The sequence below is a fragment of the Thermobia domestica genome, chromosome 4 (assembly GCF_964235325.1).
Source record: "Thermobia domestica chromosome 4, izTheDome1.hap1.1, whole genome shotgun sequence".
NCBI lineage: Eukaryota > Metazoa > Arthropoda > Insecta > Zygentoma > Lepismatidae > Thermobia > Thermobia domestica.
The window spans coordinates 164,327,387-164,350,741 of record NC_137457.1 but is presented as its reverse complement, the minus strand read 5'-3'; the positions used below and the strand labels follow the sequence as shown (position 1 = coordinate 164,350,741).

Here is a 23,355-nt window from a genome sequence, read left to right as displayed (position 1 = left end):
CGAACAGTACTTGTAGAAACATTGTAAAATGTACTTCAGAAATCAGACCTTTAATTTTTTACGCGGATATTATATTTGAAATACATTAACTCGCAAAAAGAAATTCCAAAAGACTGTGAAGAATTATTCAACTACATTTTACAAGTCTCTCCACAAAAAAAGGACATACACCCTTGTTGTAGCTTTACTCTTCAATACTACAAAACAAAGAATTGAACACTAATTGCATATGTGTAATTTCTCCACACGTGAGGAAGACAAAAGATGATTGTACAGTTATCTTCATAAATACCTAGATTTCATGTAACGGAATTATAACGGACCAGGGTCTAGGTACTTACGTGGGTGACTGTACAAAGTTGACTTCCATTTTGGTTATGGGAAGTTAATGTGCAGTACATATATTAATGAAAAAGATAAAGTAAGACTAACATATTTATTAAACTATTAATATATATTCCAAGCCAACTTCGGGTTATTCGTACACTTCCTTTGATCTTGTAACACAAATGTTTATTTAAACCATTTCAGTTCACCTTGTTCACAATTTAACTTTTTAGCTTACAAATGAACCTCTTTATTATGTTTTAAAAAATATTTCAAGTTAGTATTTGAAGTGAAGTGAACTGTCCTTGAAAGCTTTTGTTTTCTTTTTTTCTGTAATTTTCAACTGCCTGTTTTGCATTCCTCACCAACAGACCTGAAACAAAACGTCACACATTAAGACATCAATAGTGTCATTAATCTCTACACACTAAATTAGGTCAATATAGTTGTTATATTTAAAACTAAACAAGTAATTGCTATGAATAAGAAGACACAACACACATAGCATACATATGCCCAAAGTACGTTCAGTGAACGTTCGATGTATGTATACAGTGCCGTAACGTGCCTCCTTATGACTGTGTCTATATTTTATTTACTGCATACAGCAGCATTTTTTTCGAGAGATTAATTAGTTTTTCGAAACAATCATACAATATAATTTCGGAAATTTTAAATGATCTGTTCGTTATTAATAAAATACTTTCCTATCCTCCATATTTTTCAACTTTATAAATACTTAATTGAATCTTTTATTTTGAGTAAGCTGTAGATATTGTGAAATCGTCCTATAATTATATGTTCGAACCCAATCTAGACTCCATATTTGCAATAAAAAATAATAATAAAATAAAACAAAATTAAAAATAAATAAATAAATAAAATTATGCGGGAAGAGTTTATCGGGTATCAAATACTTTACGATGATATTTTAATCCTATCTTTGGTTCTCCATGACAGAGGTTAGATTAAATAGTGTGACAATTGTCGATGAACAGTGACAGTGCAAACAACGTACAATATTTTCTCAGTCTGCTCGCCAGATACAAACGTCGGCTGGACATTGTGTTGTAAAAGTAGTCACAGTGTCGGAGTTAATGCAATTACAAATAAAGGTTTCATTAAGGCTTGGATTTCTACGACATGTCATATATTTATCATGTTATATTTTATAAGTATAATTAAACAAATTTCTGACTCTTGTGAATACAACCATGTCGTTTTCAATTGTCATATACATGCATATTTAAACCACACTTGAGATTGAGGTCATATTTAGGCTAGTGATATAAAAGCTCATTTTTGATCATATTTTAGATGAGTTATATTTCTGCTTTGTTATCTTTAGAAATGAGGCGAGGCGGTCATTCAACGTATCCGTTCAAAAGTTATCGTGGGGAGTGACGGCCTGATGTACTAACAGTACAGCACTATAAGCCTCCCTGCGTGATCCTAATAAATAAATAAATGCTCCTAATCCTTATAGGGAAAATGTGCAGGTAATTGACAGCTGGAGTATAGCGATTGTCAGTCGGTTCATTTATTACTAGTAAAATTCAAGTTATGTGCATTTATTTCACACAAATGTGAATGACTAGCTTCAGTAATGTTTGGTTTTTGATTTAACACGAGGTAATAGGATTTACACACGTGTTCAAATTGTTAGACTCAACATTCAGTTTCTGAATATTTTACTGTTCTTACAATATTACGTGAGAAAATACATTCGAACTTAGTGCAAATTACTGCTTTGTAACTCTGTTCTAATGTCTAGTGGGTGTGGCATATGGTTTTCAATATCAATAAAACAGATGCGTAAGTAAACTCAAATATAATTACTATACAGTGTGTATATCCAAATTGAAAACAAAAAATGAAACCTAAATTTACAAAAAAAAAAAAGCTATCTCACACAAAGATCAATATTCAGAAGGGAGACAGAGAATCGCGAAGTGTATCGCGAACAATTGATGTTGCCTGATCTGAACTTATAAACAGCGCGTGCATGGGTTTTCTCGGAATTCTACCGTTTCCTCCCACTTTCTTCATCTCACCATTACTATCATGTACATTGAGTCCTTTGGCCTACCCGGCATAACCTTGGAGGTAAACTCAAAGATTTCATTTGTCATTTCACTTTTGACTACATTTATGTAGATTATTTGGCAAAGAAGTACAACCTTGGAGTTGTCAAAGCTCTTATTTGTGTACGTTGGGAAAATGGTAAGGCGAACAGCATACAAGTCAGCATTAACCTATTTACAAAACTGTTACTATGATACTGACATCTGCTTTTTTTAAAAAAAATGCTCATCTATATCTGTCGCATAAATACAGATGACTCAAAACTCAAAATATGCCCAACTAACGTCAATTACATGTTCTATACCCCGCGTCACCTAATTGGCGTATGGCATCAGCCAATAAACGTGCAATGTGCTGTTACAATCCTTCAGTGAGGAATCTAATAATTCATAATCGACTTTGTTCATATTTATGGACAATTATAAATGATTATAAGTAGTTGTGGGAAAACTACTCGCCCATATTAATGAGGCAGTTTGGGCGATATTTTTGACATTTTAGCAGTTCCTAATGCACGTTTGGAAAATGGATACACCCTTTTCCGCATACTAATGACACATAATGTATGCAGGTGCGGCCGGAGGTTGTATAAAGAACATGACACATAATAAATTGGTTTCCGGTGAAAAGAAATGTTAATTGGACAAGCAGAATACAGAAAAGACCTTTCGGGAATAAAATATGCAGATCACACACGTAGAACAAGGTAATTCATTAATATGCAGCACATGTAACGCGGCAGCTGCTGCTGGAGAATATTGTAGAAATTTGGATCGTTGGAATGAGTGAAAGAAAGTACTAGAAACTTCCAGATCTTTTTCTAAGCTTATTATTGTTGGAATAGGGGAAAGAACACACTCGAAACTTCTGGAAAGATTGAAGGGTATAAAAATACTGATGCATTTGCATGATGTGTACATTTAGAAAGATTACAGCTGGAACATCAAGTGTTAAGTTTGCGAAGAAGATATTTTACTACTAGGAGAGATTGGAAGATTGGTAAGTAATAACGTTGTAGTTTTCTTGTATTATACTTGTTCATTTTTATATGGGAAAGGGACATATTGTAATTGTTGGAAGTATAAGGGGGACGGAACTGTTTGGTTTTATCGGGAATTGATTGCGGATTTTCCGGCATTGAAAATGATATGACTCGGTGTACTTTTATGGAATTATAACGTGACTAAGATATAGTATAATGTAATATGGAGGGTAGAGGGAATCATCATTAATGATTGCACCGGGAATCGAACCAGAGCTTTTCCACGTGAAAAGCCGTACGACAAACATTTTGCTTAGCAGATGTTGTTAGTTATATGTAGCTATGAATTGTGTAAGACATAACAGGTATATAAAAATATATTGTACAGAAAGTTAGCAGAATGCGCCCCGGGACTCGAATTACTATTCTCCCACGTGGAGAACCGTACGACAATCATTTTGCTTGCAGTGTGAACTTGTTACTTATACATAGCTATGAATTGAGTATGACATAACAGGTATATATAACTTATATTGTACAGAAAGTTAGCAGAATGCGCCCCCGGGAATCGAACCAGAGCTTTTCCACGTGAAAAGCCGTACGACAAACATTTTGCTTAGCAGATGTTGTTACTTATATGTAGCTATGAATTGTGTAAGACATTACAGGTATATATAAATTATATTGTACAGAAAGTTAGCAGAATGCGCCCCCGGGAATCGAACCAGGGCTATCCCACGTGGAGAACCGTACGCTTGCTTGCACTGTAGACTTTTCTCAGTTATAAATTGTATATTTTACAAACTTATATTGGATAGGTAGTTAACAGAATCTGCACCGCGAATCGAACCATGGCTCTCTTACATGCAAAGCCAATATTTTTGTAATTTGAAATTCGTAATACGGTAACTAATTGCATTTTTTTCTTTTCTGTTTTAGGTGCTGAAGCAAATAAGTGATAGAATCCAGAGAAGCAGAGAGCATGAAAGACGTGGATTGTAATTGGATCATTACTTAAACAGAGATAAACTAATATTTGGTAAGTATATTATTATTATTATTATTATTATTATTATTATTATTATTGTAAACTTTTGTGTTTTGTTTCATAAACGCTAGTGTAACAATGAGGTTATATGGCGACAGAACGTTTAACGTTGCCGCAGATTGAACTTAAGGGTTTTTCATGTTGAAAGCTAATGCAATAAAAAGAGACCCGAGATTGTTTGAACATATTACCCAGGGCGAAATGTAGTAGTGAATTTGAAAGGGAAACTTTATACGTATATTTTGTAATTGGAAGTCGTAATACAGCAAGTAACTAATTCTTAATTTCTTTTATTGTTTTAGGTGGTGAAGGAAATAAAAATCTTAATAGAAATACTGGAGAATAAACCTTATTTTCCTGAATTGTTTGCTGTTGAAATATAGAGGTGTTTTCTAGTGAAAAGGAGTTATAGATTGGTTTTAAAACATGGATTCAATGAAACCGTTGGATCTTAGTACAAGAGGTGAAATTGATTTTACAGAATTGTCATTTTTGCAGGCAACAGAGGTTTTATTCCAACCGGTGGTGATTTTGCACTTTCCACCACTGGAAACAGAAGTTACCCCGGCCAACTTGGATGTATTACCGGAAACAGAAGTTTTACCCAACCGGTGGTGAGCCCGCAACCTCCACCACTGGAAACAGAAGTTACTCCGTCTAAAGTAGATGTATTACCAGAAACAGAAGTTTTATCCCAACCGGTGGTGAGCCCACAACCTCCGCCATTGGAAACAGAAGTTTTCCCGTTACTTGATGTTGAAAACGAAATAGAAGAATATCCCCCTAAACCTTCACCAACAGTGAGTAATTCCCCGGTGCAGAATTGGGAGTTGGAAGAATTTTTGAAGTTACTATGTGAGTGTACTGTGGAACGTACATCATTGGATTGTATAAATGAGTGTATAATATATTGGAAACCAGACGATATTTGTATTTGTATTGCATGCGGTTTTTTGGAAGGTGGACAGTTAAAGCATGATTGTTTGATGTTGGATACGGAATGTCTTGAACGGAAAGCTATAGAAACCATAACAAAAGTTGAGGTTCGTAAAGAATTATTATCAATTTACAGAAAAAAGCATGGACATTTGTTTTTGATTACATGGAATTTTATTGAACGTTTCCGAGATCTTGTGTGTGACTTTGAATACAGGCCCACTCTATTAAAAATTTTACTAGAAAAAGATTTTGGGAAATATAGTGAGGAAAAGATTTATTTTGTATTGCCTTGAAACATATTATTAAACAGAGAATTTGAATAAAATATTATTTGATTGTAATATAAGACACAGAATGCATAGAACACTTTATTAAATGTAAGGAAAAAAATGTGTTTTACTCATGCGCAGAAGCTTTTATTGTAGGTATATAAATAGATGTATCACACTTGAAAAAAGTATTTATTTGATTTGTTTTTGCTGAAGAGCAGAAAAATGAGTAAGTTGGAGACTGTTTATGTTTCACCTAGAGAAAAAGAAATTCAGCGTGAAAACGAAAAAAACCTATACTGTTAATTCAGCCGTCTGACCCCGATTTGCCAGATGAATTACGTGATAAAGTGAGAATCATATATCCAACACAGGGAATAGAAGAAGTGTATTATTTTAGACGTTATAATAGATATAATGATGAAATACTCCCGGAAAGTGATGATGATGACAGTGTTTTAAATATTAACTGTTTTGAACTGGAAGCTAATGAGTGCGAGTGTACTAATGAAACTATTAGTCATACATGTGTTATACAATTATTTAACAAGTACACACCAAATTCAGTATTATTATGTGAAGCATGTGTTGAACATAGTGAAAATGAAAAAGATCACAACTGTTTGTTGCAGTATGATTACGAATTATTACAAAAGGTGTGGACGATCTTAATTAAACGTGAAATGAGAGAAAATCTATAAACTTTATTTAAAGAAGCATTTTAAAGGTTATAATATTAAGAACGCTTATACTTTGGGGAAAAAATTTAATCAGGTATATGAATACATTACAGGGTGTGATTATTATATCAAAGAAATAGTAGAAATGTTTTTAGAGAAAGATAAACAATTATTTAATTTTGTAAATGAACACTGAGACACTGTAACATATGCATTTGATTGTGTATGAATAGAAGAACATATTTAACCTCATATATATATATATATATATATATATATATATATATATACATATATTAGGGCTAAATACCTTGTGTTTAGTTTATGATATGAAGACTTTAACATTCTTGTTCACACAGTTACTTTTAAATGAATACTACATATAATCTTGTATGCAGAGTGGATTGAATTAAGGGCATACTTACGCGAGGGATTCATTGGATGCGGACGACATTTAAAACTTTATAACCCAACAAACATTTCAACACTTTCTTAAGAGAATTATGGTTGCAGTAGGAGAGAAATTTGTGATATACTGTAGAAAACTCGATGTTACAGTACCCTTGTACTCTTTATGTCTTATAAAAAGAAGTTAGTGTACTCTTTTGCTGAGAATATAGATGACAATATTGTAAAATTACGTGTCGTTTAATTTCAACTAGAATAATGTTACTTCAATAAGGCTTAAACGCAGTCACTGTTAGTTCAGAATCCACCCTCCAACAATTTTCAGGATGAGCAGACCTTACTTGCTATATGATTTTAAAAAGAATAAACATTGTACGGTAACCTCTTGAAACTTGTAGACCCACAGTGAAGTATAGTCGGATATGGGGGAGGGCACGGTGACTCAGTGGTAGAAGAGATTTTGATGTTTGTGATTTAAAAACCGAGCAAGTGAACTTTGTGGTGGACAACATCTCTTTTCTCCTGGTACGTCCATTTCCTACATTTATTTATTGGCTTAAATAGCTTATCCGATCTTTCTCTTTTGTAATAGAATCATTGCAAGGCTATGATCATACCTTATAATTATTATTAAATAATCCTTATTGAAGGTTTAATTTACTTCATGATTTCTTTGGAACAATAAAAAATGTTTGCTTGAGATGGATTGTTTTCTCAGGGAGGAAATGTTAGAATCATGAGAACTTGCTTACATGCTGTGTGCCAAACATAATAAGCCCTTGGCGGGCTAAGATCGAACCATGGACCCATCACGCGCCAGAGGTGAACGATTTGAAGGCGATGAAGAATATTTTATAATCCCACAGTAGTATTAATAATTGTTTGAGATTCTTAGTATACTATGTGATACACAGGTTACACGAATTTTATTTTGTTCTTTTTGAACTAATGTTTAAGAGGACCAGAAGGATAGATTTCAAGAACCACCTATGGTTCAAGGATTACAGTTTTAAATTTTACAGCTTTATACACATGCATTCAAAATTGTATAAGATTCTTGTTGGACTTGATTTGATTTGAGTTTAACGTTTCTTTTCATCAGCGAAGCTATATGAGACGTGGACCTACTGATTAACGTGGAATCCGAACCACATGAGCTCCCGCCGGGAATCGAACCTGGGTAGACTTTTGTTGGAATAAATGTTTTCGCTGGAACCTTTTTTTAAAATTTAATGTAACCAGGTAGTGTTTGCAAAATGTATCTCCTCACGTCCAAGTCTATCAATTCGCTGACGACACAGCATTTCTAACAACGGCTCGTACTATCCAACGTATCAACAGACTAATGCAACCAGCCATCAACACATTTGTCCACTGGTGTGACTTAATCTCAGAACATGTGCTATTGTGATGGACAAAAATTCCATGGGTAGTGGGGCTGGTGGACAACAACAACTTCACGAAACATCTGTTGGTATTAAAATTAACGATACATGAACTTTCAAAAGACGAAATGTTTCTTTATCTGGACTGTTAATAGTTTTTTTAATTCCATCGGAACAAGCATTCAACTTAAACTATAATAAACGAACGAACTATCTAGTTGCATTATAGGAGGGCGATACAGGTGTGGATGAAAAGTTTATGTATTGATTTTTGAATACGAGTTGTGTGCAAGTAATTCAATTTTATTTAATTTTTAATATTAGAGATTATTTTATACGACCATTTAATATTTTATTATTTCTTATACATATTCGCTTTCATCATTTGTCCATTGTAATGTTAGTAGAAAAAATGTTTTATTTAACAACATGAGCACGAAAACCTACAAGAAAAATGTTAGACAAAATTCATAATTATCACTGTACGGAATACTTCTTTAAATGGAAACAGTTTGATCGATTGGTAGAGTGCACCCATCTGGCACGAAGATCCCTAGTTCAATCCCAATACCGTGACAATTTGTGATGGACAACACTCTGTGGATATTCTCGGGTTTCTCCATTTCCTACCACTTTTTTCATATTCAACATTTTTACAATCATTAATCATTCAACGTTGCCTACTTGTAAAATGTCTCGAGTAGATGAGTATATAAGACTCATGCCAGAACAAAATGTTTTCTCTTTGCTCTCAAGCCAGAAAAAAAGCAGAAACTCATATCTACTTGCCAGAATAAGTGTTTTCCCTTTGCTCTCAAGCCAGAAAAGAAGAAACTCGTATCCACGAAGTGAAATTTCTCGAGTTGCTACTCGCCAAATTTCACAAGTTTCGTGGGATTGAACTAGGGATCTTCGTGCCAGATGGGTGCACTCTACCAATCGATCAAACTGTTTCCATTTAAAGAAGTATTCCGTACAGTGATAATTATGAATTTTGTCTAACATTTTTCTTGTAGGTTTTCGTGCTCATGTTGTTAAATAAAACATTTTTTCTACTAACATTACAATGGACAAATGATGAAAGCGAATGTGTATAAGAAATAATAAAATATTAAATGGTCGTATAAAATAATCTCTAATATTAAAAGTTAAATAAAATTGAATTACTCGCACACAACTCGTATTCAAAAATCAATACATAAACTTTTCATCCACACCTGTATCGCCCTCCTATAATGCAACTAGATAGTTCGTTCGTTTATTATAGTTTAAGTTGAATGCTTGTTCCGATGGAATTTCAAAAAAGTATTAACAGTCCAGATAAAGAAACATTTCGTCTTTTGAAAGTTCATGTATCGTTAATTTTAATACCAACAGATGTTTCGTGAAGTTGTTGTCCACCAGCCCCACTACCCATGGAATTTTTGTCCATCACAATTGCACATGTTCTGAGATTAAGTCATACCAGTGGACAAATGTGTTAATGGCTGGTTGCATTAGTCTGTTGATACGTTGGATAGTACGAGCCGTTGTTAGAAATGCTGTGTCGTCAGCGAATTGATAGACTTGGACGTGAGGAGATACATTTTGCAAACACTACCTGGTTCACTTTTCCAGTTTTAGCTACTGGCATAAGCATACAAACTCATCATCTGAGAAAAATAATCGTTATATTTGGTGGTCAATCTCAACCATGGATAGTCTCAGCTTCAAAACACAGGCTGTTTTCCTTAATTCTTTTGCACAGTGGGAGTTTTCAAGTTTATTTCATCTCAGTATGTTCTTATTTTCTTCATTATGTTTAAAGTTTTACATTAAATTTTAAAAAAAGGTTCCAGCGAAAACATTTATTCCAACAAAAGTCTACCCAGGTTCGATTCCCGGCGGGAGCTCATGTGGTTCGGATTCCACGTTAATCAGTAGGTCCACGTCTCATATAGCTTCGCTGATGAAAAGAAACGTTAAACTCAAATCAAGTCCAACAAGAATCTTATACAATTTTGAATGCATGTGTATAAAGCTGTAAAATTTAAAACTGTAATCCTTGAACCATAGGTGGTTCTTGAAATCTATCCTTCTGGTCCTCTTAAACATTAGTTCAAAAAGAACAAAATAAAATTCGTGTAACCTGTGTATCACATAGTATACTAAGAATCTCAAACAATTATTAATACTACTGTGGGACTATAAAATATTCTTCATCGCCTTCAAATCGTTCACCTCTGGCGCGTGATGGGTCCATGGTTCGATCTTAGCCCGCCAAGGGCTTATTATGTTTGGCACACAGCATGTAAGCAAGTTCTCATGATTCTAACATTTCCTCCCTGAGAAAACAATCCATCTCAAGCAAACATTTTTTATTGTTCCAAAGAAATCATGAAGTAAATTAAACCTTCAATAAGGATTATTCAACAATAATTATAAGGTATGATCATAGCCTTGCAATGATTCTATTACAAAAGAGAAAGATCGGATAAGCTATTTAAGCCAATAAATAAATGTAGGAAATGGACGTACCAGGAGAAAAGAGATGTTGTCCACCACAAAGTTCACTTGCTCGGTTTTTAAATCACAAACATCAAAATCTCTTCTACCACTGAGTCACCGTGCCCTCCCCCATATCCGACTATACTTCACTGTGGGTCTACAAGTTTCAAGAGGTTACCGTACAATGTTTATTCTTTTTAAAATCATATACCAAGTAAGGGTCTGCTCATCCTGAAAATTGTTGGAGGGTGGATTCTGCACTAACAGTGACTGCGTTTAAGCCTTATTGAAGTAACATTATTCTAGTTGCAATAAAACGACACGTAATTTTACAATATTGTCATCTATATTCTCAGCAAAAGAGTACACTAACTTCTTTTTATAAGACATAAAGAGTACAAGGGTACTGTAACATCGAGTTTTCTACAGTATATCACAAATTTCTCTCCTACTGCAACCATAATTCTCTTAAGAAAGTGTTGAAATGTTTGTTGGGTTATAAAGTTTTAAATGTCGTCCGCATCCAATGAATCCCTCGCGTAAGTATGCCCTTAATTCAATCCACTCTGCATGCAAGATTATATGTAGTATTCATTTAAAAGTAACTGTGTGAACAAGAATGTTAAAGTCTTCATATCATAAACTAAACACAAGGTATCAACCTCAGTGATTCCAGTTCAATCGACAATAGTTCATCATTTACCTACGTTGGTAATGTCTCTAAAAATCTAAAATAAAGTATTAAATAGTTTCAGTTTCCTACCATATTCTTCTTAAACACTAGTTTCTTCATATAGCATACAAACAACTAAGATTATTTTTTCTAATATCAGTTTATTTCTTTAAAATACATTACTCTCACTGACAATTCAGTTGCCAGTAATTCAGTATTTTAGCTCTAACTATTATTTACATGTGTTAGTCCAATGTTTGTAATCTATTAAATTCTTAATATTACAATACTACAAATTGATCCATTTATAAAATAATATAGATAACAGTTCAATTCTCTGTAACAATTTGTAATTTCTCAACTTACATCAAAGTATTTAGCCCTAATATATATATATATATATATATATATATATATATATATATATATATATATATATATATATATGAGGTTAAATAAGTTCTTCTATTCATACACAATCAAATGCATATGCTACAGTGTCTCAGTGTTCATTTACAAAATTAAGTAATTGTTTATCTTTCTCTAAAAACATTTCTACTATTTCTTTGATATAATAATCACACTCTGTAATGTATTCATATACCAGATTAAATTTTTTCTCCAAAGTATAAATGTTCTTAATATTATAACCTTTAAAATGCTTCTTTAAATAAAGTTTATAGATTTTCTCTCATTTCACGTTTAATTAAGATCGTCCACACCTTTTGTAATAATTCGTAATCATACTGCAACAAACAGTTGTGATCTTTTTCATTTTCATTATGTTCAACACATGCTTCACATAATAATACTGAATTTGGTGTGTACTTATTATATAATTATATAACACATGTATGACTAATAGTTTCACTAGTACACTCGCACTCATTAGCTTCCAGTTCAAAACAGTTAATATTTAAAACACTGTCATCATCATCACTTTCCGGGAGTATTTCATCATTATATCTATTATAACGTCTAAAATAATACACTTCTTCTATTTCCTGTGTTGGATATATGATTCTCACTTTATCACGTAATTCATCTGGCAAATCAGGGTCAGACGGCTGAATTAACAGTATAGGTTTTTTTCGTTTTCACGCTGAATTTCTTTTTCTCTAGGTGAAACATAAACAGTCTCCATGTTACTCATTTTTCTGCTCTTCAGCAAAAACAAATCAAATAAATACTTTTTTCAAGTGTGATACATCTATTTATATACCTACAATAAAAGCTTCTGCGCATGTGTAAAACACATTTTTTTCCTTACATTTAATAAAGTGTTCTATGCATTCTGTGTCTTATATTACAATCAAATAATATTTTATTCAAATTCTCTGTTTAATAATATGTTTCAAGGCAATACAAAATAAATCTTTTCCTCACTATATTTCCCAAAATCTTTTTCTAGTAAAATTTTTAATAGAGTGGGCCTGTATTCAAAGTCACACACAAGATCTCGGAAACGTTCAATAAAATTCCATGTAATCAAAAACAAATGTCCATGCTTTTTTCTGTAAATTGATAATAATTCTTTACGAACCTCAACTTTTGTTATGGTTTCTATAGCTTTCCGTTCAAGACATTCCGTATCCAACATCAAACAATCATGCTTTAACTGTCCACCTTCCAAAAAACCGCATGCAATACAAATACAAATATCGTCTGGTTTCCAATATATTATACACTCATTTATACAATCCAATGATGTACGTTCCACAGTACACTCACATAGTAACTTCAAAAATTCTTCCAACTCCCAATTCTGCACCGGGGAATTACTCACTGTTGGTGAAGGTTTAGGGGGATATTCTTCTATTTCGTTTTCAACATCAAGTAACGGGAAAACTTCTGTTTCCAATGGCGGAGGTTGTGGGCTCACCACCGGTTGGGATAAAACTTCTGTTTCTGGTAATACATCTACTTTAGACGGAGTAACTTCTGTTTCCAGTGGTGGAGGTTGCGGGCTCACCACCGGTTGGGTAAAACTTCTGTTTCCGGTAATACATCCAAGTTGGCCGGGGTAACTTCTGTTTCCAGTGGTGGAAAGTGCAAAATCACCACCGGTTGGAATAAAACCTCTGTTGCCTGCAAAAATGACAATTCTGTAAAATCAATTTCACCTCTTGTACTAAGATCCAACGGTTTCATTGAATCCATGTTTTAAAACCAATCTATAACTCCTTTTCACTAGAAAACACCTCTATATTTCAACAGCAAACAATTCAGGAAAATAAGGTTTATTCTCCAGTATTTCTATTAAGATTTTTATTTCCTTCACCACCTAAAACAATAAAAGAAATTAAGAATTAGTTACTTGCTGTATTACGACTTCCAATTACAAAATATACGTATAAAGTTTCCCTTTCAACTTCACTACTACATTTCGCCCTGGGTAATATGTTCAAACAATCTCGGGTCTCTTTTTATTGCATTAGCTTTCAACATGAAAAACCCTTAAGTTCAATCTGCGGCAACGTTAAACGTTCTGTCGCCATATAAAATCATTGTTACACTAGCGTTTATGAAACAAAACACAAAAGTTTACAATAATAATAATAATAATAATAATAATAATAATAATAATAATATACTTACCAAATATTAGTTTATCTCTGTTTAAGTAATGATCCAATTACAATCCACGTCTTTCATGCTCTCTGCTTCTCTAGATTCTATCACTTACTTGCTTCAGCACCTAAAACAGAAAAGAAAAAAATGCAATTAGTTACCGTATTACGAATTTCAAATTACAAAAATATTGGCTTTGCATGTAAGAGAGCCATGGTTCGATTCGCGGTGCAGATTCTGTTAACTACCTATCCAATATAAGTTTGTAAAATATACAATTTATAACTGAGAAAAGTCTACAGTGCAAGCAAGCGTACGGTTCTCCACGTGGGATAGCCCTGCTTCGATTCCCGGGGGCGCATTCTGCTAACTTTCTGTACAATATAATTTATATATACCTGTAATGTCTTACACAATTCATAGCTACATATAAGTAAAACATCTGCTAAGCAAAATGTTTGTCGTACGGCTTTTTACGTGGAAAAGCTCTGGTTCGATTCCCGGGGGCGCATTCTGCTAACTTTCTGTACAATATAATTTATATATACCTGTTATGTCTTACACAATTCATAGCTACATATAAGTAACAACATCTGCTAAGCAAAATATTTGTCGTACGGCTTTTCACGTGGAAAAGCTCTTGTTCGATTCCCGGGGGCGCATTCTGCTAACTTTCTGTACAATATAATTTATATATACCTGTTATGTCTTACACAATTCATAGCTACATATAAGTAACAACATCTGCTAAGCAAAATGTTTGTCGTACGGCTTTTTACGTGGAAAAGCTCTGGTTCGATTCCCGGGGGCGCATTCTGCTAACTTTCTGTACAATATATTTTTATATACCTGTTATGTCTTACACAATTCATAGCTACATATAACTAACAACATCTGCTAAGCAAAATGTTTGTCGTACGGCTTTTCACGTGGAAAAGCTCTGGTTCGATTCCCGGTGCAATCATTAATGATGATTCCCTCTACCCTCCATATTACATTATACTATATCTTAGTCACGTTATAATTCCATAAAAGTACACCGAGTCATATCATTTTCAATGCCGGAAAATCCGCAATCAATTCCCGATAAAACCAAACAGTTCCGTCCCCCTTATACTTCCAACAATTACAATATGTCCCTTTCCCATATAAAAATGAACAAGTATAATACAAGAAAACTACAACGTTATTACTTACCAATCTTCCAATCTCTCCTAGTAGTAAAATATCTTCTTCGCAAACTTAACACTTGATGTTCCAGCTGTAATCTTTCTAAATGTACACATCATGCAAATGCATCAGTATTTTTATACCCTTCAATCTTTCCAGAAGTTTCGAGTGTGTTCTTTCCCCTATTCCAACAATAATAAGCTTAGAAAAAGATCTGGAAGTTTCTAGTACTTTCTTTCACTCATTCCAACGATCCAAATTTCTACAATATTCTCCAGCAGCAGCCGTCGCGTTACATGTGCTGCATATTAATGAATTAACTTGTTCTACGTGTGTGATCTGCATATTTTATTCCCGAAAGGTCTTTTCTGTATTCTGCTTGTCCAATTAACATTTCTTTTCACCGGAAACCAATTTATTATGTGTATGTTCTTTATACAACCTCCGGCCGCACCTGCATACATTATGTGTCATTAGTATGCGGAAAAGGGTGTATCCATTTTTCAAACGTGCATTAGGAACTGCTAAAATGTCAAAAATATCGCCCAAACTGCCTCATTAATATGGGCGAGTAGTTTTCCCACAACTACTATTATATTCCTCACTGAAGGTTTGCTAACAGTGCACTGCGAGCATTTTTGCTGATACCATACACCAATTCTGGTGAAGTGGAGTATAGCTTAGTAAATTTCAAATTTCATTCTACAGGAGTATTTAAAGTTAGTATTGATTATATTAATGTGTGTTCCATATTCGCAAGAACATTTATTTTTACAGATTTATGCTCATTACCAGCACTTACGGCCTTAAGCCCATCATGTATTATGACGTTTCTCTGCGAGCACACTATCCAGGGGAGGGGCAAAGAAGAAAGCGACCTGAGACCTGGATTAGGTGCGATCCCGGCATTTGAATGGTGTGAAGAGGGAAACCCAGGAGAAAACTTATTCAAGATGGCTAACTTTAAAAAAGTGTTAAATTGTTTCAATAGAGGGAATCGAACCCTGAATTGCTCGCACCAAAGCGAGTGCGTTAGCGACTATGCCACGCGAGGCCACAATTAACAAGAACAGCATAATATATATCTTCAATGCCAGTAACAATTTTAAAATTATATTATGTCAATAGTCAACTAAAATTTCTAAAATTAAGGAAAGTACTCTACCGTTTGTGACGTCCTTCAAGGCGTTCTCGAGCTCTCTTCAACCAACTGCTTATAGATTTCTCTATATAATTTTCCGTCCATTCTATTTTGCTTCTTTTCACTGCGTCTGAAAGGTAACACCAGCATTATAGCTTGTTTATTCAAAAGCAATTAACATAATGACGGATAGAGAGACAATATAACTAAATTAAATCCTGTACTTCAATACGGCCGTTGCTGGGACAGCAGTGACACAGCCCTTCACTTAAGTGGTGACTAACACAACCAATTGGATCCGGGACGAAATACGGAGTACATCATTATGTTCGTAGTACTTCTGCACGACTTTGAACGACATGAAGTATTCGAGTCCCCTATCCCTTATGCTCAGGGTTTTTTCCGTTATTGGGTATGATTCTTGCTAATATGACACCGTGGGTTTCGGCACTGGGCAAGAGGTGAGCTTGCCTTAAGTAGGGTACATATGTATGTTTTGCCCCACTTTCCCCCTTAGCCCCTAACTATCAAAAAAAATTATGAACCCACCCCTGACTATTGTACTTTAACACAGAGGGATACCCCAAAGTGAGATCGAATATGCTTTTATGACATTTAAAAATCAAACAAAAATGAACTAAGTATTTTGAATATTTTATATTTAATAAATCATGAAGAAGTGTGTAATTTGTGGAGAATTAAAACAATACCAAGAGTTCTCTAGAAATGGTAATACAAGACGAGATGAGTGTAAAGCATGCCGGAATAAAATCAGCAAACAAAATGACGAAACAGAAAAAATGGGTGCGTTTGCTTATCATGTTGTAAATCCTGAACAATTATCTGAAAAAGAATTTATAGACTTACAAAACGAACTGAATTATATCAAACTAATGTTTTTAGAATTTTCATTGACTATAAGAATGGAAAAGTTCAACTTGATGAAAGAGCAAAATATCATCTTAATAAAATACATGAGCTGTGGAATAATGCATTACCCTATAAGAATTTAGACTACTATTTCAGTTTTAAGAACCATCATATCTTTATCAATCATATTAATAATAACAAGTGGATTGATTATATGAATACATTTTTGAAATGGAGGGTAAGGATGATGCCTTATTCAAATTGGGAGTAAAGATAAATAAACTACTGTTTTTATGACATTTAAAATCATAAAAACTTACATCTAAGAACTTACAATGGGATCCTACACAAAATATATTTATTGCATCATAATCTCCAGTTTATAAGCTTTCATTTGACACTTCAATCATGAAAATCCGTTAATATTTAGCTTTAAAAACTCAATGAGAAGGAATACATATAACTCCGGAACAGGTGATCTGTCACTGATTCATTTTGAACGATTCCAGTACTAATATTGGAACTTCTGAGTATGTAATAATAACAACACCAAAACTGTCCGTCCTGGCTGTCTGTCCAGGCTGTCTGTCTTAGCTGTCACGGCTTGTTGTCTGTCCCGCTTTTTTCGATTCAAGATCATCACTTTGAAGAAAATTCTTGATACAAAATCTGTCCGCAACTCTCTAGCTTTTATTACTCTGAAACATACCACATGCAACACCATCTATTGAGTAGGTGAGTAACTTATTGATCATAGCCACCTAACCGCGAAATTTAGTTAAAACATCAATGTTCAAAAAAGAAAAAATCAGTGTCTCCAACTCAATATATTTTTTCGGAACGTTCCAGGATTTTAATTTTTCAAGATATCGCTTTAAAACATATCGGGATGAATTCACCCCATTACTAATAAATATGATAATTGTTAAAAGTGAGTTGGCAACACTTGCAGTCCCACCCCCAAATAACGTTATTATTTAATACCTCGGTCCCTAATTAACCGATTTTCAAAATTCAAACGGCAATCGATAGACAAATAAATTTCCTATCTACTGAATGTCTTATAAATTGCATAACTCTAAGGATATAATTACAAAAACTAAAATAAATCCCTTATTTATACATGAATCTTTAAAATTCAAATGACATTGTGTTCTAGGTCTTAGTTTTTATAGTCTGATACTATAAAAAACACTTATACACTTAAAATTACAAGTTCGGATATTGATAATGAAATCATAAAAACATTTATACACTTAAAATTACAAATTTTATTTTTTGGATTCATTTCTAAAGTAAAACTGATGTATTTTATAACCATTATCTAAATCTTTCAAACCTTCATACTTAACAAACAGCTTATACTTTTTCAAATCTTTCAATACTTGCTCAGTTTCATCATTATATCGTTGTGGTAATAACGTCTTATATTTTTCATCTAAATGTACTAAAACTCTTTGACCATAACGCTGTGTTTGAATCAATTTCCATAATGTTATCTCGTACGCTTTACCTTTTTCTAACTCATCTATGCGAAGGAATCTCAATGATTTAACATCATTTTTTATTCAAATAATTAGCCATAGTTTATTTATTATAAGGAAAATGCTCGTTTTATGAGAAATTCATAAAACCAATCCTCATTTACATACAGAAAAAATTTACATAAAAATTTTACATACAGAACTCAACAGTTGGATAATTATCTTTTAAACCAGTGTATTTGATTTTTATTCCATCTTTAATGATCTCATCAATCATTTTATCTCTTAAGTGTTTTCTAAATCTAGGTGGAAGAAATACCTTAAACTCCTCACACTCAATTAATATGCTCTTTCCAAACTTAGTTTTAATCTTTTCCATTTTCACAATCTTATATTCTGTATTTAATTCTAATTCTCTTAATCCAATAACTTGTTTTTGTTCAAGACTTCCAAGTTTATTTAAAAACTCAATATGACTTGACATCGTATTTATTATATAGAAAATCAACGAACACTCTTCAATTTTTATCTTCACCAAAAAATATTTAATCATTTTTTATCAATTTTGTTTATGGAAAAACTTTAATAAAACATACATTTAACTATCTAAAACTCTTCTACTACTTTCTCATTCTTAGGGTCATATGTAAAGTTCTTTTGTCCAATTAAAATCGCATAACATATAGTATTAGCAGCCACAGCTTCTGCAAAGTCTACTACAACCTTTATGTTTGTTCTCTCATTTACCGATACATTCTTCCTCTTACTACAATTAATCACATACATTGGTCTGTTATCTATAAACTCTTTAGGATCATAGTACATTTCGATATTGCCACATGTTATTCTCTTAAATGCAGTATAATCTTCGTACATCTTAAAATAATCCTTGTTAGCAATATCTAAGTTTCTTGATTCTTTTGGAAATACCTCATTCCTTCCATTCTTATGATAGATATTCTTTACCTTACAATGATCAAACTTACTTGCATCTGCTGTTTGTTTGCCACTTCTATCAGTTTGGAACATTACAACTACGAAATCAGGCATATCAAATTGTCTAGAATTAAATTGAGTAGTAACATCAAACTCCAAGAAAGAACCTACAACAGTCTTTTGAACACATTGATAAGTATGGAATGAAAACATAATTTTAGGTTCTTTAAGAATATTCAACTTTAACTTGTTTTCATAATTAGATTCGTATTCAACAATAGGCATTCTTATCTCCATACTTTTTATTGTTATTTTTCCATCAGGAGGAGCTGCTGCACCTGCTCCTGATCCAGTCCATTTATACAAGACATCGTTATTGTTGTTAGCTTTTGTAAATGTTATTCTCAATCCACCTTTCCACATAACCTCTTTATAATCACTTAAAAAGCCGGGAATTAATCTTAATGGATATAAAACACTAAAGTCCTTTCTTAGACCAAGTTTATCATCCGTTTCAAATCCTGCTTGTTTTAGATATTCAACTTCTGGTTTGGAAATCTTTAATGTTCCAATAGCTGTAAATGTTATTCCTGGTAGTTCAATCTTATCTATAACAACTCCATGCTTTCTAACCTCAATTTGAGAAAAGAAGAATGGTAAGAAGTTATCTACAAGTTTTATAGTATCATTTGCACCAAATGTTCCTCCAACTGATGCACCAACAACTTCAAAAGTCATATGACAATCTGCTTTGTGTGGATGTACGAACCCATCGCCCACATCGAAATCAAACTCAATATCTTTGTTAGCTTCATTCAAATTATTAAATGTTCTTGTGTTAGCTTTAAAGCTTTGTAACTCGTAACTCACAACACTATCCATTTATTATAAAGAAAATCTTGAAACAACGCTTTTATGGTATATACCCATAAAAGAAACATACATAATAACAATTAAAGACTTATAATCCCCATCCTAACTTAACCTTAGCATTCATAGCAGTACCAACCCCAAAAGCAGCTAATCGTTCACCAATTGACGCATCACTACTAAATGCTCTTTTCCATGCTTTACTTTCTAGTTCCTTATCTGCAATATGTCTTGACTTTGTTTGTTTATTGTCTCTGTAGTATATATCGTGTTCTTTACAGGCCTCATCTAATGGATTAATACCTTTATCACCTCTTTCTAACTTTTCTTGAAGCTTAGTCCCAGGCCCACAAAATCTAAAACCTGGAATATGTAATTCAAATGGGAGTTTATTAATCAAATCATTTACTAATCCTTTTCCAAGCTTCTCATCATTCCAGAATCGTGGTAGTAACGTATTTAAGATCTTAATCAAATAACCTATACCTTTTGGATCATTAGGAATAAATTGTGAAAGCTTATTATTAATCATACTCACTATACCTACTTTTTCATTATAAGTTATTATTACCAGCCTTTTCTTCTCCATCTATAACTATTAACCGATCAATTAACTTTCTCACATCATCCATCCATATATATTCTTTAGGTATCTCTGTATATTGTTTAATTAATTCACAGTCCTTTTAGGAGTTGGAGGTAAAGATGGTTTAATATAATTATCCCAAAAAGGCTTGATAATATTAATGTACTTAGAACCTCTATTAGATGCTACTTTTTATCTCGATTATATTTTTGGAAGGCAGCATCTGATTCTATTATTATTTCCTTGTACTGTTCAAAATCATCATCAACATAATCTTCAATGGTTTTATTAGTATTCATCGTTAACAATTCCCATAGACCTTCTGTTCCCTTATAAGTTTTACCATTAATTATCAAATCATCACCATTCACTTTAACTTCAGAATTTCCTATCTTATTTATTATTTTTCCATCTTCTTCTACAGTTCTTATTCCAAACACACTATCATTTATTTTACTATAATATTTCGTTGCAATCTTACCAAATGATTGTGCTGTTGTTAAAGGCTCTACTCCTTCAACTTTGTCTTTAATTTGTTTTCTCATTAGTTTTATTGCTCCTGTTATAGGCGTATCACTACTACTTGGGGAACTATCATAAGTTATCTTTTTAGGTGTTTCTAGTAGACTAGGATCTATTGAAACCGTCTTATGTACAACTGGAACAAGTTCAGTTATTAGATTTTTATTTTGTTCTGCTACTTCTTTGATCTCACTTCCTAAGTTTTGAATAGCATCAATTACAGGTTGCTCTTGTGTCTTAAATTTATCATATATATCTGCTCTTTCTTTCTTCCAAGATTTGAAGCCCTTTATCAAGAACTCCTTTAACTTGATATTCTTATTAATATCTTTCTCATCCATTTATTATATAGAAAACGAACAAACGTCAATAAACGTCAAAGAACATCAATAAACGTGAAAAAAGTCAAACGTTTAAGAAGTGTTTTATCTTGTTCCTATACTTACCATTGTTTACCTTCCTTGTCATATCAATTACTATAAAACCATAATTTTCTTGCCAACATTTTGAACATATCTCTTTAAATTTATCATAAGACATATCTCCTCCAACAAACTCATTATACACATGTTTAAGATTAGTATCATCTTGTCTGAATATGCATAGGAAGTTAACGTTATCTCTTATAAGCTGTTTAGGTACTTTTGAATATGTTTGTGCAAGATAGAAACAGTCTAAATGTCTATGCCTACCTCTTGTAAAGTAATTTCTAACAGTTTCTTGATTTTCCAAAATGTAATCGTCAAACACTACTACAGATTATTTTTCACATTCATCAATAGGTACAATAGAATCATTACCGCTTAAGAACGTTGCTATTTGTTTCTTAAACTTTAGTTCTGCCTTTTCAAATCGATCTTTTAACTGCTCATACTTTGGCTGATTCATGCTTTTAGAATATATATAGAAGTAATTATTGTTTAACCAACCTGGCTGTAATAAAAAATTAAATAACAAAAACGTCTTACCACACCCCGATGAACCTACGATAAGACAACGGATATCATCAGGTATAAGCTCTCCATTTCTTTTCTTAACTGTTGTTTCTTTTATCATCTCTTTTACATCCCAATTAATAGTTTTCTTACTCATTTATTATAGAGAAAATCGACTTTTTTATGATCTTATATCTTTAAGTTGTTCTCTGATCTTAAGCAACGTATCTTTTATATATTCGTTATCCATTTCACCATTTAATGTTATTATCATCTCTAACTGTTCTTTAAATGAGTTAATACAAGTGACAATGGTTTTATATTCGTCTTTTCTTTTGCTTATGTTTAACTTAGAAGACAAACCTGTTATTATAGCACTTCCAGTTGCAAGAGACGTTGTTAATATTGAGTAAATTGTTACAGGTATAAAAATATTAATAAATCCAGTTGTTGCAGAAAGTATGACTGATAACGTGATCAAAGTGTAGTATGCATATTTAACAATTCGTAGTTTTCTCTTTTTCTTCTTTAAACTGTATTCTAACTTTTGAATAACATCTTCTATTAACTTGATTACTTTCTCTCTTGGAATATCTCTAGGTAAATCAAACTCATTCATTTATTATATAATAAATGGCTAAGGTATTTAAGTTAACGAGTGATACTTCTGTTTTAAAGAAGAAACTCCATTACAAATTAGACAACAGTAGCAACTATTTAAGTATAGGACTAGTTGGGTTTTGCAGTACATATCTAACTCCAAACATAACAACAGAAAAAAACAGTTTCTCATATGGTGATAGACAAGTTTTTATACCAGAAGGGCAATACAGCTTAAACAGTCTTAATGAATATTTAAAATCTCAATCCATCAACATAACATTATCAGAAGATCATTTAAGAAATAGAGTTAAAATTGAAACTGATAGTAATGATGTTACAATTGGGAGTATAGGTACTGTCCTCGGGTTTAATGTTTTTGAATTT

At 32.7% G+C, this 23,355-nt stretch overlaps 1 long non-coding RNA gene across 1 annotated transcript in view; it reads right to left on the bottom strand.

Moving 5' to 3' along the window:
- Positions 1–567: 567 nt before the first annotated feature.
- The window catches only part of LOC145683391 (uncharacterized), a 40,393-nt gene continuing 17,605 nt past the window's right edge, over positions 568–23,355 (bottom strand). The window contains exon 3 of the long non-coding RNA XR_014131072.1: positions 568–700. This is a non-coding gene — a long non-coding RNA (uncharacterized LOC145683391). The remainder of the gene's footprint in view (positions 701–23,355) is intronic.